Raw genomic sequence first — 13,951 nt, forward strand, 5'->3', positions numbered from 1 at the left:
CCAACATTGGTCTGTGAGCTCCGTCTAATCTCTGCTCTAGTTCTTAGTCTAGTGGGACACAAATCACACACTCGGAACATCGCATGTGGTCCAGATGCGGTTCCAAGGTCAATTAGGCTAATAACCATAAATCGTAATGACGTACAACCCGCTGGACGAACAGACGAAACAGGAAGTGAGCGTTTCGCATGAATAAAGGAGAAAAAAAACACACACATAACACAGCATCGTTAAACTTGTTTGCTAGACATTAAATTAAACTACCTATCGCAATCGTCTATGCTTTGTTCTTGGTTAAGTCTCCAATCGACAAGATGCGGATCGGAGAAGAGCGATGCTAACATTCTTAAGTCTAAATCTTTCAACAAGCTAAAGCACAGCTTCAGTAGACGACTGCGAAAGATCGCATCAACAGAGGAACATATATTATCGTCTAATGTTAAGGTTCGAGATTCTCAGGGCTCGTACAGGTGGGGATGGTTTTTTTTCTTCGTTAGGTCAGTACATTCGCAACGGTGCTCTGTGAATAATTGCTCTATCCTCAACTCGTACGGTCAACTGGAGAAGAGGGAAGATTTCCTTCTCGTTGTGACGATGGCAATTTTGTTCGTTGTTGTTGCCTAATGCCCACATCCGGGGACCCCCCCTCGGGGATGGTTCTTTTCCCTTTTGGATGATGTGATATCCAAGGTGGGCAACAACAAGTTCAACGGCCAGTCAAATGCAGGTGAAGCATCTCATCGAAATGAGAACACAGCAGAACGGATCGACTAAGTCGTTCAGCAACATGTTTGACAATTTATGCAAATTGTGTCACCTGTAGTACCCAGGTCAACGTCCAATGGGTGCTCTCCGGAGCAAGAAGCACTCAAAGTAGACGTAGTTGGGAGAACAACAGCTAGCTCGTGACTTAGCTTTATGCATGAAATTTCTTAACTCAAGGGAATAAGTGTATGCTTCTTGTGTAGAAAGGACCAAGGGTTTAGGTACTTGTTGGGTTAAGTTACCACCCACAAACCCACTTGGAGTTAGAGTGCGGTTAGGAACTTCAGTTTGTGTCTTTCATGCGCGTAACGTGTATGTTCATACGGATCTTTCCTGGCTACAACATAAATCATCCCAAATCATAACCACTGCCTCATATTTATTCTAGTGCCACATAGCAATTCATCTCCTTCCTACCAATTCTCTCGCTCAGTTTTGCATTCTTCAGGCAGGCTGAGTGCGAATGCCAGACACCACCAGCCACCTCTCCGTATCCCACCATGCGATCCGCGCGTTGATGGATAGCTTTTTAGCTGATTGTGCATGGCGCCGTCACCTTTCGCCAAGGGGTTTACCCCATCAAAATGGCACCCAAATGTGGCACAACAATGTGCATCGAATACGAGTGTGATCGATCGATCGATACGATTTGGAGGCGGTTTGCCGAAGTGGTTGGACAGCAGAGTAGATGTGGCGATGTGATTAGCGTGAGTTGTGGAATTGAAGGTTGAAAGTTTTGACACCTTGCCGAGTGGGAACCGTTTGAAAGTCATGGTACACCACCACACCATGATTTTATGGTATGTTTTTTTTCCTAAATTTCAATCATTCAAGTGTGATAAATTGTTTTTTTTCCTCTGATAGTGTAGCTGGGTCGTTTGAGTCGTTTCAAACAATCCGTTGAATAGCACACCCCTCCGAAGTAACGATTTGAGCTAATCTCCAACCACGTACGTCAGTCATTTTCTAAAGCCGCTAAGAGAGTATGTAAAAAGCTAAACAATACCATAAACATCCATTTATGCGCGATTGGCATCGACACAGCGGAATGTACCGGGAAGGCTAACCGTGAAGGTTATTCCAGCGAAGCCCGTCTTGAAGGGCTTCTCGTTTCTCGAGCAACTCGTGAAATTGCCTCCTTTGCATCATGGCCGCACCGAACCTGCAAACAGTCTCTTAATCAGCTGCACCACGGTGCGGTTTCGCTGTATGTGTCACATTTTATCTTGCCATTGTGCAAACGGATGCAGCTTAGCTGGACGCCGCAAGCAATTTTTGTTTGTCGATTTGGTTCGTTCTGAACGGTGGAGCCTACTGGAAGCAACCTCCCTCCTGGCATGCAACCATGCACTGCGAATGGGTCGCGCAATATAAATCTGTCCAGCTGGGTTTATTGTTATGTCAGGCGTTTCCTGCACATTCGCTAGAAAATAGCACTATTTTGCCTAAGACCCAAACTTGGTAGCATGAAGAAGCATTGCTCGGACAGCTGCCCCACAGGCGAGGTGTGCGCATGCCCCCGGAGCTATGGAGCATGTGGAGGGTTTTGCGATTTCTCCTTGCAGAGAGCATATAAACACCGGCCACGCTTGCCGCTAGCGGAGCATAATGGAGCGCGGACCGTTCTCCCCACCAAACAGGGCGGTCGCATTCCATTCGCAGGCCCCGTTCGAAATCCAATCGCCCTGCAAAACCGGAGGAAAGGTTTTACCCATTGATCATCATCGGGAATGTCGGGATACGCGATGGAAACAGGCCAGCCCTCGGTCCCTCGTTTCCAATCCGCACCGTACTGCCCTCTGCAAGGAATGTCGAATGCCTCAAAGCATTGGATCGACCCGCGATCGTTCATGCGAAATTCATTTCCCTTTTTTTTTTTTACTTCCCCACCCCATCCATATCGTTTATCTCGCTCGCTATCGAGAAGGGGCAATGGCACTGTCGTCACGATCGCCCTCGAGAGAGTTCCTGGCTGTGCAGCGGAACGCTCGCCGAAGTCCCTGACTTTGTCGAGGCCAGATCGAACGAAAATCATATGTGGTGCGGTGTGCGCCTCTAACCTACTTTTGGCCGCGTTCCTTGACGGGACAGCGACACAGGTGGTGGGAGCAAGCATTGGAAATGAAATGGGCCATGAAGAAGGCTTGCGAAGAGATATGAAATACGTACGGTGAGTTCTGCTGGCACGAAACACACCGCTTCGTGCAAGGTACAATCCAAAAATTCGACCCAAACCGGTTCGGGTGAAAACTTTGGACCGGGATTCCTTCCTTGTTGGGCCGTGCCTTTGGAGGTCATCCTACACCGTCCATCATCTTTAAACAACGAAATGTGCTAAACTCCTCCCGCGTATTAGTGGATGAAGGGACCCAAATACGGCATTTATCATCGTTCAGTAGGTGGCTGTGGCTGGTGAATGACTGTTACAAATGAACAGCTTTCCGGCAAAGATGTACATCGTCACCGGGGCGTTTGACACTGAATGAGACCCTTTATCAACTCCTCGCTTCCTTTTCCAGACATTCCAGACCTGCTGTGAGCGCAATCGAGCGGATATTGTTCGTAACGTTTTACCGCTATGCAACCGTCGTGTGACAATCGATTCCGGGGAATAAAAACGCAATAAAAATGGCCCTCCTAGTCGTCAAATAGCTCAAACCCATTCCCGACTGCTCTTAAGATCGTCTAGACGTAACCTAGAATCACGAAGATCTAGAGCACAGCGCACTAATATAGCGCGCGGTTCGTGGAGCAGGTTAATTTTCGGTTCTCTTGCAATGCACGACTACCGTTTCAGGCCATTTAGCGGCAGTTTTAAGGGACCCGGGGGGGCAGGGTTCACCTCACACAAGACCTCACGTTGATTGCATCGGCAGTTGGATGTGGAGGAATGTCAATTTTAAGCCACGAACACGATCATGTCATTTTGATAAACGAACGGAATTACTACCGAGCGGTATGTGATTCGCTAGGTGGAGCATAAAACAGGTGTTCCAATTCATCTTGGTTGTGATTTTTTTTATTAGCGGTGTGTAGTGAATTATTGAAAAGTGGTGGAACGAGACATAAGAGTTGCTGCAATTGTATTGATTAATACGTGCGTGGTTGATGTCTGATAAATGATTTACGCTATCGATAATCATTATCATTTTTATCTTCAAAACAATCGGGGGCGTAACTTACACCCCTCAACAACCCTCACTTACAATAGGTGGGGAAGTTACGTATGTAAAAAAAAACTTGAGGAGATATGTCAAAAGGGTTTATTTAAAGAACTCCACTCCAATGTGTTATCACTTTGCTGATATGGTGACTGAGGTCTGTGAACCATTAAAAGGACTTTGATATTCGATTAAAGAAGGTTTCACGTAGATTACAACTTAGAAGCTGTTGGAGCAAGACAACATGGAAAAAATCCAACAACTTCCTCCGCGATTTGATTTTTCATGCCTTCAGTATCATCAAATGCCTTGTATGACCGAAATATTAAATAGAAAAAGAGGGATAACATGAATTTCAAAAATAATTAATACGGTCAGTCCAATATTTAGTAGTTCCCAATAACTATATATTAAAGTTAGAAACTAAATAGAGCTTTCTATACGATCGTCCATGAAACAAAAATCGTTTGCGTTTTTTTTAAATATAAAATAGCTTTCAATCGATTTGATTTCGTTTTAATTGACCGCTTGATAGCGAACAAAAACGGTTACGGTTACACCTGGCTAAGACCTCCGCGGCGAGGTCAAATAACGTTGCGGTCCACATCGTTTGGTAGCGGCCACCATCTCAGACGAACGGTGCTTCTATTCATCGCACCGTGGATTGTGAGGAAAATTTCCTTTTTTTCCCAACACTCTGCTGGCCCTCCGCGTGCCCCTAACCCTTGTCCGTGACCTTCGCCAACCGCGTGACCGTTACGGGGAGCAATCGAATTGCAGTGGACCTTTGGCAGTTGTGCGATACAACCGCAAACTGCAACCGTTTCGGAATGCAGCTTCCGACGTTTCTACCCCGTATGAGACGGGCATTAGAATATTATTTACTCCCACAGGACCATGGAGCAGAAAGGGTACTACCAGGCAGAAGCTTTTCGGGTGGCTGTTTATTCTTAAACAAAAGCCAAACGTGAGAAGTGAGAAAATTGTGCGAATCGGGGGCTGTTTTTTTCTTAATGCAATTTCAAACAGCAATGCACGGTTGGTAGCTGTAGCTCATTACACAGCAAGAATTGATGATGGCGCAGAAGAACGGTGCAAAATGTAGCCATGTTGCTTCCCGGAGGGCCTTTGATTTGAATACACGGAGGCAATGGAGCTGTACGGTTGACCTTTCCCTATATCTAAGCATCGCGATGACTGTGCTGCTTGTTACCGGTGTTGCTTTGGTACGCAAATAAAGTCGCTTTCACATGCCACACGGCAGAAGAAGAATGATTCTCCGCTGCGCACGATGATAACAGGCATTCCAAGAAGTGAGCGATTATGTTTCTCGCGCGTAGCATGGCGGGGTGGCATGGCCAGGAATGGCCGGGAAGGACGATCGTAATGAAGCATACACCGAAATCACACAACTAGCGTTTGCTCGGCAAAACGGCGTACGTGTAATTACAAACCGGGGTAACTACCGTTGCCATTGCCGCCCATGTCCGCTCATTGTGCTGTCGCGTAGCTTCCGGGGGTTTGTTACCGGTCAGCGTGACGTCTTCTGGCATATTAGTCTATAGCAGTAGCTGAGGTGTTACTCACCGGCAGGCTGCCATCAGTGTTCATTCCGTGAGAGGAGCCTACAACTAACCGGTACATCGGAAAGAACATCACGCCGCGAAACGTTGGAGGGGGGTCCATAATGGCTCCCGACGCCATCTAGCTGCTGATATGAGATAAACTAGATACAAGCTACTTGTTTGTTCGAGGGCTTGTTTGTCGGTGTTGTGTGCATCATCCACCGTCGGAAAGATAGGGCCAGTGTTACTCAAACCGTGAGACAACAGTACTCATTACCTTCTGGTGGAATTCATGTCGAAAGCCCCAAGAAGAGGCGCCCCGCGTTCGGGAGCCCATTGAGACAAATATTTGATCAAACCTATAATCAAACAGAAGTGAGGAAACGCAACCATTGCTAAGAGGTAATCATCTCGTTAGTTAACAGCTGGCATCTCAATTTGTCACCGATTCCCACGACAATTGATGACAATTGGCTACCTATTCTACCTTTTTCATTCCACTATCTTCCCATCGGATCTGCCCCACCGCCGTAAATTAGCTGGTGGAACATTATTCATCGCGAATTGGGCACAAGAAGCTCGTCAGCAATTCGCTACCTGACCCGGTCGCCCCAGCGCATCGCGTAAAGCTTGCGTTTCTAATGCATTCCAGCGATGCTCTCGCGGTGACCGATTCGAATTGTAAAGGCGCTCAGAAGAAGGAAAACAAAAAAAAAACATCTCCTCCGATTAATCACTGCAAGCAAACTGCAGCGTAGAGACCGGCGGTGACGATCGCGAGCCAGATGATTAATTAAGGGCAACACGGTCGGTGGAAAGTGTTGTACGGCGCAGCAGACGACATTGTCGCCGCTAAATGAAAATAATGAGTATGAAAGATGGGTGGACGTAAATCATGGTTGGCCCAGTTCTGACAAACACCATCCAGGGATTTGCTCCCGAGGGGTTGAAAAACACAGCCACAGGCTCTTGCGAATGTAAACCTCCATTTAAGCGCTTAAGCGTCTCGTGGTCAAGTTTAGACTGGTGCCTTCGTTTCCATCAGCTGATTGAGCGATCATTTCTAAAGCTTCTTCAATTAGCCATCAGCTTTATTGTTCAATCAGCCGGTACTAATTGCGATTTGCAGTAAGGGTGCTTCAGTCTACGAAGAATTTCGTCCAAACCATGGAACCAACCAGCGAAAATCCATCACGCCGCTATGGTGTCCGTTTGGTGCTTTGCTTTGTTGAGCGAAGAAAAACCTTGCTAAGGTTTTATGTCTTACTTCACCATTGTGATGTGATTTATTCGCGATCGAGTGTGTCCCCGCCGTTTGCCGGATTAAGACAAAACAAAACAACGCAATGCGCGATGACATCATTTTCGTGGCGTCCCGTTTGCCTTTGAATGGGTGCCGGTGACCACAGCCGGGTGATTCTTTTTTACGACTTCACATATCTTCTCATTGCTCGTCCTTGTTGGTGCGTTTTTGTGCTCGCCTGACAACAGCCGGGGAAGAAAGAGAGAGATCGAGAGATCGAGAGACTTAAACAGTCGTGAAAGAAGAAACACCGTCGCGGGACCCGTAAGCGACTTTAAGGTCGATGGCGCGTGCACTATTGGAATTCTAATTAATTGCTTCGATTCACTTACGCGAAAGTACACACAATGTGGCGGTGCTTAGGGTTTTAAAGCAAAGGGACAGGAGAACGAAAGTACAAAAAAAAAACAACGATAAACAACGCTTCTACACGGCGGGTTATCTCTTTTGCGGGACACAGCACCAATGTTTGGAGCACTCTCTAGAAAACCACTTGGAAGCGTATGGAGTAAACACACGGCTCTCTGGGCGTTCCGGCAAAGGCGACGGGTTGTTTGTTTGGATGTGGCGCAATTAACATTCCGAAGTCGTTACCTCCTCCGCAAAATCAAAAGCAAACACCAAATCGGAGCGCAAAGATAGTGCGCCACCACATATATACTGCCACAACACTGTGACCACGCATTCGCAGGCGAGAACAGGTTTGTTCACCTTGTTGGAAGCTCGTAGAAGCATTGTTTGTGGGGAAAGATCAGGGTGGATTAAGGGGAGGGGGGTGGTATTGTCTCTGCTTAGGGCAAAATGCCACCAAAGCAATTTCTCTCGTTTACTTCAAGTTTTGTAATGGGAGTTTTTAAAGGTAATGTAACAAAGTTCCAATAAAATTGCAGAATGTTAAACCCAATTCTATACTTTCCAGTATAGTTTGTCACGTAGCAAGTGTCGCCCGTACCACCGGCCCATATCAGATGCGGCAAGGTTATACCGGATTTTTTGGACACCCTGCCCTGACCAGCCTTGAACTTGTCTGGACGTTGGTGGAGTCGTTATTTTTAGACATCTTCCACTTGCCATACCAAGAGCCCCCGAAGGAAGAGGAGCTGATGGCGAAAACATGAACCACAACCCCAAAAATCCCGCAAACACCTTTGGAAAGACAAGTTGAAACGTTGGGACTTTCGAGTGGTCGTTTTGGCGAAGTGCCACCTCGCCAAACTTTCGACGAAAATCCAGTTGCCAAAAGTGGCAACCTGTCCTGGCAAGCTGTTGTAGGGTGTGTGAGATTGTATGCTTGGTTGTATATCTGTGCAGGGTAATGTCTGTGTTATGTTAATTTGCAGGCGTATTTTGGGAGACTTGGTGAGTTCCCAGGGAGAGTGTTCGTATTGACATTATATAAAATAGAATAAGAGATGAGGTCTGGAGGGTTCAATATTTAAACGCTGTAATTATTTGAACGTTCAAATGCTATAAAAGATATTGCACGACTGGAACACCTTAATAGCTTCCTATCCTTCTTTAACATCCAGATTTGGGCCACGTCCCGCACATGCATAGGAAACTGATATTGATTTTTCAACAATAAACAACAAGTTTAATATTCAATTAGAATGTTTTCTGTTGATTTTGCATATCTTTTACAGCCTACTTGTCGAATATTGATTGGCGGATCAATCCTCTTTTGGAAGCTTTGAGCGAAATGATAGTTGGAGGAGGCCATGATCTATGCTTGGAAAAGTAGAACAGCTGTTTCTGTCAAGTTTATATGGTTCCGCTTGATGGATTATAAAACGCAGCAATAAAATTGTACCCTCATTCACCCATCGAGAACACCATGGATTAGTTGTCAAGAGGCTTCGATAAACCTACGTCCGATAGGTAAACACGAGGTCAACCTGTGAGTTTTATCTGCGGCCACTTCAGGTTGTGAACACCGTGTGATAAAACAATCAAATCAAACTCTTACCAAACCGATGTTGTCAGTTTTGCTGAACAGTTGTGTAAACAGATGGTGCTAGTTACGCGTCACATTCGTCGCTAGTCCTGCAAAGGATGGGGAATGCAACAGAAGCAGCGTGATCGTGGGAGGACAGCAGCACGCAAGCTATCGCAATGCGAGTCAAGTCGGTCGAAATGGAAATTGAACACCATCACAATCTCGTTGCTTCAGACTTCTTACCTCGTCGAATGCAGCGACACTAACTTACGCAAATAGTTCCCATCGAACGTGCATCCCATGGTTGATCGTGTCTTTATGCGAGTGATTGACAAGCAGTGTGTGTGGAAGTGGTAGCAGAAGTCGATACCCCATACCGAAAGGAAGTCGCTAAATCGCACATTCCGAAGACGCATGTCGATCGACATCGGGTAACCGAGCTGTCAGCAGTGCAGCGTGCAGCGATGGGAAGGATGTCTAATGACAGCCGTGTGGCCGACGGAATGCACGATTAGATCCGATACACCAACCGCGTTCGGTATTCGCGGCCCCCCCTTCGTATTGTCGTGATCTTCCAAATGTCAGTGGTGGATATCTATCATAAGCAACATCGTTCCTGATTTTGTAACAGTATCGCGTTCAATGTTTTGCTAACGTGCACTTTCTCCTCTTCAATGCAGATGAGCATCCTTTCAAAATCAACTTGCCACTCAAACCCGTTTTTTTTATGGATCTCGCGAGGGCTAATAATCGATCGTGTGACTGTTTTGGGCGCTTCTGCAAGCGAATTTGTCTTGAAATATGATGACGGGAGGTCGGGCGGGTTGAGATCATCATACGCAACACTTGGAAGACCTTCAAATTTTTCGTGCCAACCTTCAAAACTTCGTGGCCTTTCTTTGTCAGCAACTTGATACTACCACTGTGTCCGATATGCAGGGGTTGTTGAAGTGAATGATGAAAAACGATCCAACGACTACGGTGATGAGCGGTGCTAAATGGCGAAATTGAATTAACCACCCAGATAAGTAGAGATCCTCCAGCATTTATTGGTGTGAAGCTGCAAATTTGGCTGTTGAAGGCTGTCAAACAAGGGTTCCGATTCGTTTCGATTCGTTTACATCTCGCGCACCGCGCGTTACCGTTGAATGGCGCATCTGATTGATGCTTCAGATTTGCTTAATGTTTTCTCTCCATCCGTTCCATTCGCCATTTGTCTACGGTTGTTATGGGTGGACTTCAACAATGTGAATTTTCAGACAATACCAGTCAGCATGAAACATTGTGCGCCCACTCGGGCAAATCATCAGAACGAGTCGAACAAATTGAGTTGAACAAAAATAAAATTTTCTCCTGGCGAGAGCGCGCCCTGTCGAGGGTCAAACGAGTGGTAAATGATTTCACACATAAAGAACTAAAACCACCCCCATGTGATGGGTTCACCCGTCGGGATGGCGAATCAGTTTCACTGCTTCCATAACGAGATCTATCGAGCTTGAAATTAAGTGCGATGTACATGATGGAAGTTCCAAGTGCAAGTGCACGGCATAGCCATTGTATGCAAAGTGAATTGAAAAGGAAACCCTGAGCTGAACCGTTTTGCATGTTTGCCCCTTATTATCGCACGCAACAACACAAAAAACACACACACACACCTAATGTAAACGATCACATGCTGAGGCAACATGTTTCTGGACGAGAGTTTTGATCTAACGGTGTGGCCGATCAACGTGCTTGGTTGGGATTGTTACGGTGTCGGAGCTGTCTGAACGAAAGCGCGTTCCCTTCGGGTCCGTTAGAAGGACGGTGTGAAGATAACTTACTACTGCCGCTGATCAACCGCGTGATCGTGTGACCTGTGATGCGCCGTGATAATGATGCACAAGTGCACTCCTCGCCTGTGATGGATCCGGAAACCCGTACCGGATGGCCATCATCTTCCGGTGCAACGATGTTAATCACTATCATCAGTGAACTCGCGAGGGGGCGGGTTTTTATCGGTCTAGCCCCATCACCTTGGCGGGAAAGCGGTGGTTGCATGCGCTGGACGTAGAAACGCCTTTGCATACAGATTATCGCACCATTCTTCGGGGATGATCTGTAGTATTATGTTTATCTCACAAACTACCGATCATCGATTTCGTGCGCTTGAACGTTACAGGTGTGCTCGCACATAGGAAAGAAAGTCTGCGTTGGAGCTGTGGCTATGAAGTGTGTGAAGGAATGAAGAAAGCTAGATTCTATTTCTGCTGTAATAATATAAAGAAACGTCTATTGAGCCCTGCCATGGTTAACGTCACCAACGAGATGGAAGGTTTGTTACTGAACATGATCACACAATATGACATGAAGGGAGTCACCCGAAGTTCTCTAATGGGTAGATGTATTCCAGAAAGCCCAATGTCCAACATAGCAGAGGGACTTCATTGTGTTTTCATACTTCACATGATGTTTGATGTAGGCTGACAGTCGTCATTCATGTTAATGATTTATCATCATCCCTAACGGGGACAGAATCTCACGATACCCTACCAACCCTCTCAGCATTCCATGTATGTCCATAATATTCTCTACGAATGTCCAAAGATTGCATTCGTAATCAAACAAACCGTGATTGGTGACGATGATTGTTCGCTAATCGATTTGTGTGGGGGTTGGAAGATCACGTACGACCTTCCTGCCTTCCTCCGATGGATCTAGCGGGATTAGCTAGATATCCGTCTTTCACCCGTGTCTACTCATCCAATCAGCCATGCCAACGGTGTGCACAGCCAGCAAATGGCGTAATGCGAGCTTGCGGAGGGAGTGATGGTGATTACGGTTCAAGTAAACTAGCCGACAATGGAACCTTCGTACAGCTTTTCGTTGTCGCAGTGTGTTGATGAGATAATTTAACTCACGGGCTGTTATGGAAAGGAAAGAAATGCCGTTTGGGTCCTGCTACGTAACTAGCTGCCGTTAGTGGAAGTAGAACAATTCTAATTGAACTGCCTTCAGACGAGTTAAAGTGTTCCCATGGTGGCATACACTCGACTGGACTGATTTGTGGTCACTGCCAGTAATGAAAGATAACGATTTATATCATTCGAGCGCGAGTTGAATCCGTGTTGTGTCCCGGAGAGTCAGGAGCGAAAGTCAGAATTCCACCTCAGCGTGCGCAACACGGAGCGCATGTTGTGTCTTGTCTCTAATGCCGCTTAGTAAGCGTTCTCACCATTATCTCACCCCGCTGAATGGAGACGCAATTGATGAGCCATAGCTAATGATAATGATCGCACCAAGTGAAGTTAATTCATAGCCCCGGATCTCTGTTGCCCTCCCGGACTCCCCGCCGTTGTAAACACATTTCTAGTAGTTATTTCTCAAAGATCGAAGGTTTCCGCCGGGCGCGCACCGGCGACCGGCTTTGCAACGGCTGCATTTCAATCAAAGCTAATTATTGTACAACAATCGAACGCTGACGCTGCTACCCGAGGCGCACAAATTGTGCAACGCGGCGGTCGGTGTAGTAGTTTATCCGGTGGCAACGATATGGCCTCACCTTGACCAGGGTAACGTGTTTGCCGATGAGAAGAATGCGATTTGTCGAATATTTAAGTTTGATTCTAATCGTGGTTCGCTCACTGCATTCGGATCACCTGACGGTTCGGAGAAGATCATGCTAGGTATGCTCGTAGTAGACAAACTTTGCATTAAGGTGTTGATCACTGAACGTTTTACAGACTTGAAATCAGACTCTTCCATAGATAGTTATTGGGTGTAGAAGCTTAAGTGTTGGGGGCGGCTCAGTGGTGTATTGGTAGCGGCATCGGTCTTCACACGGCAGGACTGGTCCAAAATCCCATCCAGACCAAAACTTTCGTACGCAGAACTGACCATCCAGCTAAATAAAATCAAAGAATGCCAGAAACGGCAGACCCCTAGACCTCTTGAGGTTGTTGTGCCGATGACGAAGAAGACGCTCGAGTGTTCGAAATTACTCAGCTTATTGTTTTAGTCCAGTTTTAGACTTCAAGCCAAACATCTAAACATCTCTTTAGACATCAAGTTTAGAGATAAGTCAGTAAGTTCAGAATGGAATGGTTTCACTAAACTCGAACGAAATATCTGTTAGAATTGAAAAGATACACTGAATATTACAGCTAAAGGCTAATGTTTGAGATTTTGGGGAATGGATCCAACTATCGAACGAAAAATAGTGACAAAAATGCAAGATCTGATGAACAATTGTCTCCAGCTATACTAAAAGCACTGTTCAAATCTATGGTTGTGACGCTTCTACTGCCAAAGTCGTACCCAATGCGCCGATTTATTATCTCCCAGTTGAGTTATCTGCTGCGACGGGAAGCTCCCGTATCTCACACCCGCAAACGTACGACCGTACCTTAGTATTTGTCGGTAGTGGAGCGCTTCCAGCTGCAGCAAAGACTGTATCAACACCGGCTATTCCTACCATTGCGTGTGTATTTGTGCTTTTTTTGCTCACGTTATCATCATCAACATCAATGACCGCGAGATATAGTACATCACCCACTCACCTCCGACCAGTTTCCCCAGCCGTTCCATCTCCCGACAAGCGCGCAAACCTGCACTCTCCGGTAGAACGCGACGTTGAACACGACTTTTGTTTTAGTTAATTTTTATCACTCCACGCAACGGGAGTGTAGGACTTCGCGCCTAGCAGTTCGGTAACGTTTGTTGTTTTATTATTGAAAGACACACTAAAGGTAGGATTGTGAATCGTGAATACCAGTCCGATATCGGGACAGATTTTAATCAGCACTAATCTGCGTCATTGCGGTTTGACATTGATATCGAAACAGTGAAGGCCAGTTAAGTTACAACACGGGAAGCAACTGATGATTCAACTTCGAATGCGAGTGCTTTCAAGGAATTCCTAGTTTGAACTCAACATCATGGGACATTGTTAAGCGCTTAAACTGCTGCAACCATCCGGAATTACAAAATGAGCGCATAAAACCTTTTATAGCACTGCCGAAATTATCCCGAGGCACCTGTATACGTGCCTTGAAAACCGCAAAAAAAACCCAAATTCTGATAAACATTGCGTTGGTAGAAGTCGTGTGTGGGTGTCGTGATGTGCTTATGTGTATCGCTCAAGGTACCAAGTCGTGAGATATGCGGCGTCAATCAAATCAAGCAGATAAGCCCAAATTGTTTTTTTTTTGTGTTGGTTCAGTGGTAAAAAAAGAAACGGCGC

This window comes from Anopheles marshallii, chromosome 2 (genome assembly GCF_943734725.1).
Source record: "Anopheles marshallii chromosome 2, idAnoMarsDA_429_01, whole genome shotgun sequence".
Lineage (NCBI taxonomy): Eukaryota > Metazoa > Arthropoda > Insecta > Diptera > Culicidae > Anopheles > Anopheles marshallii.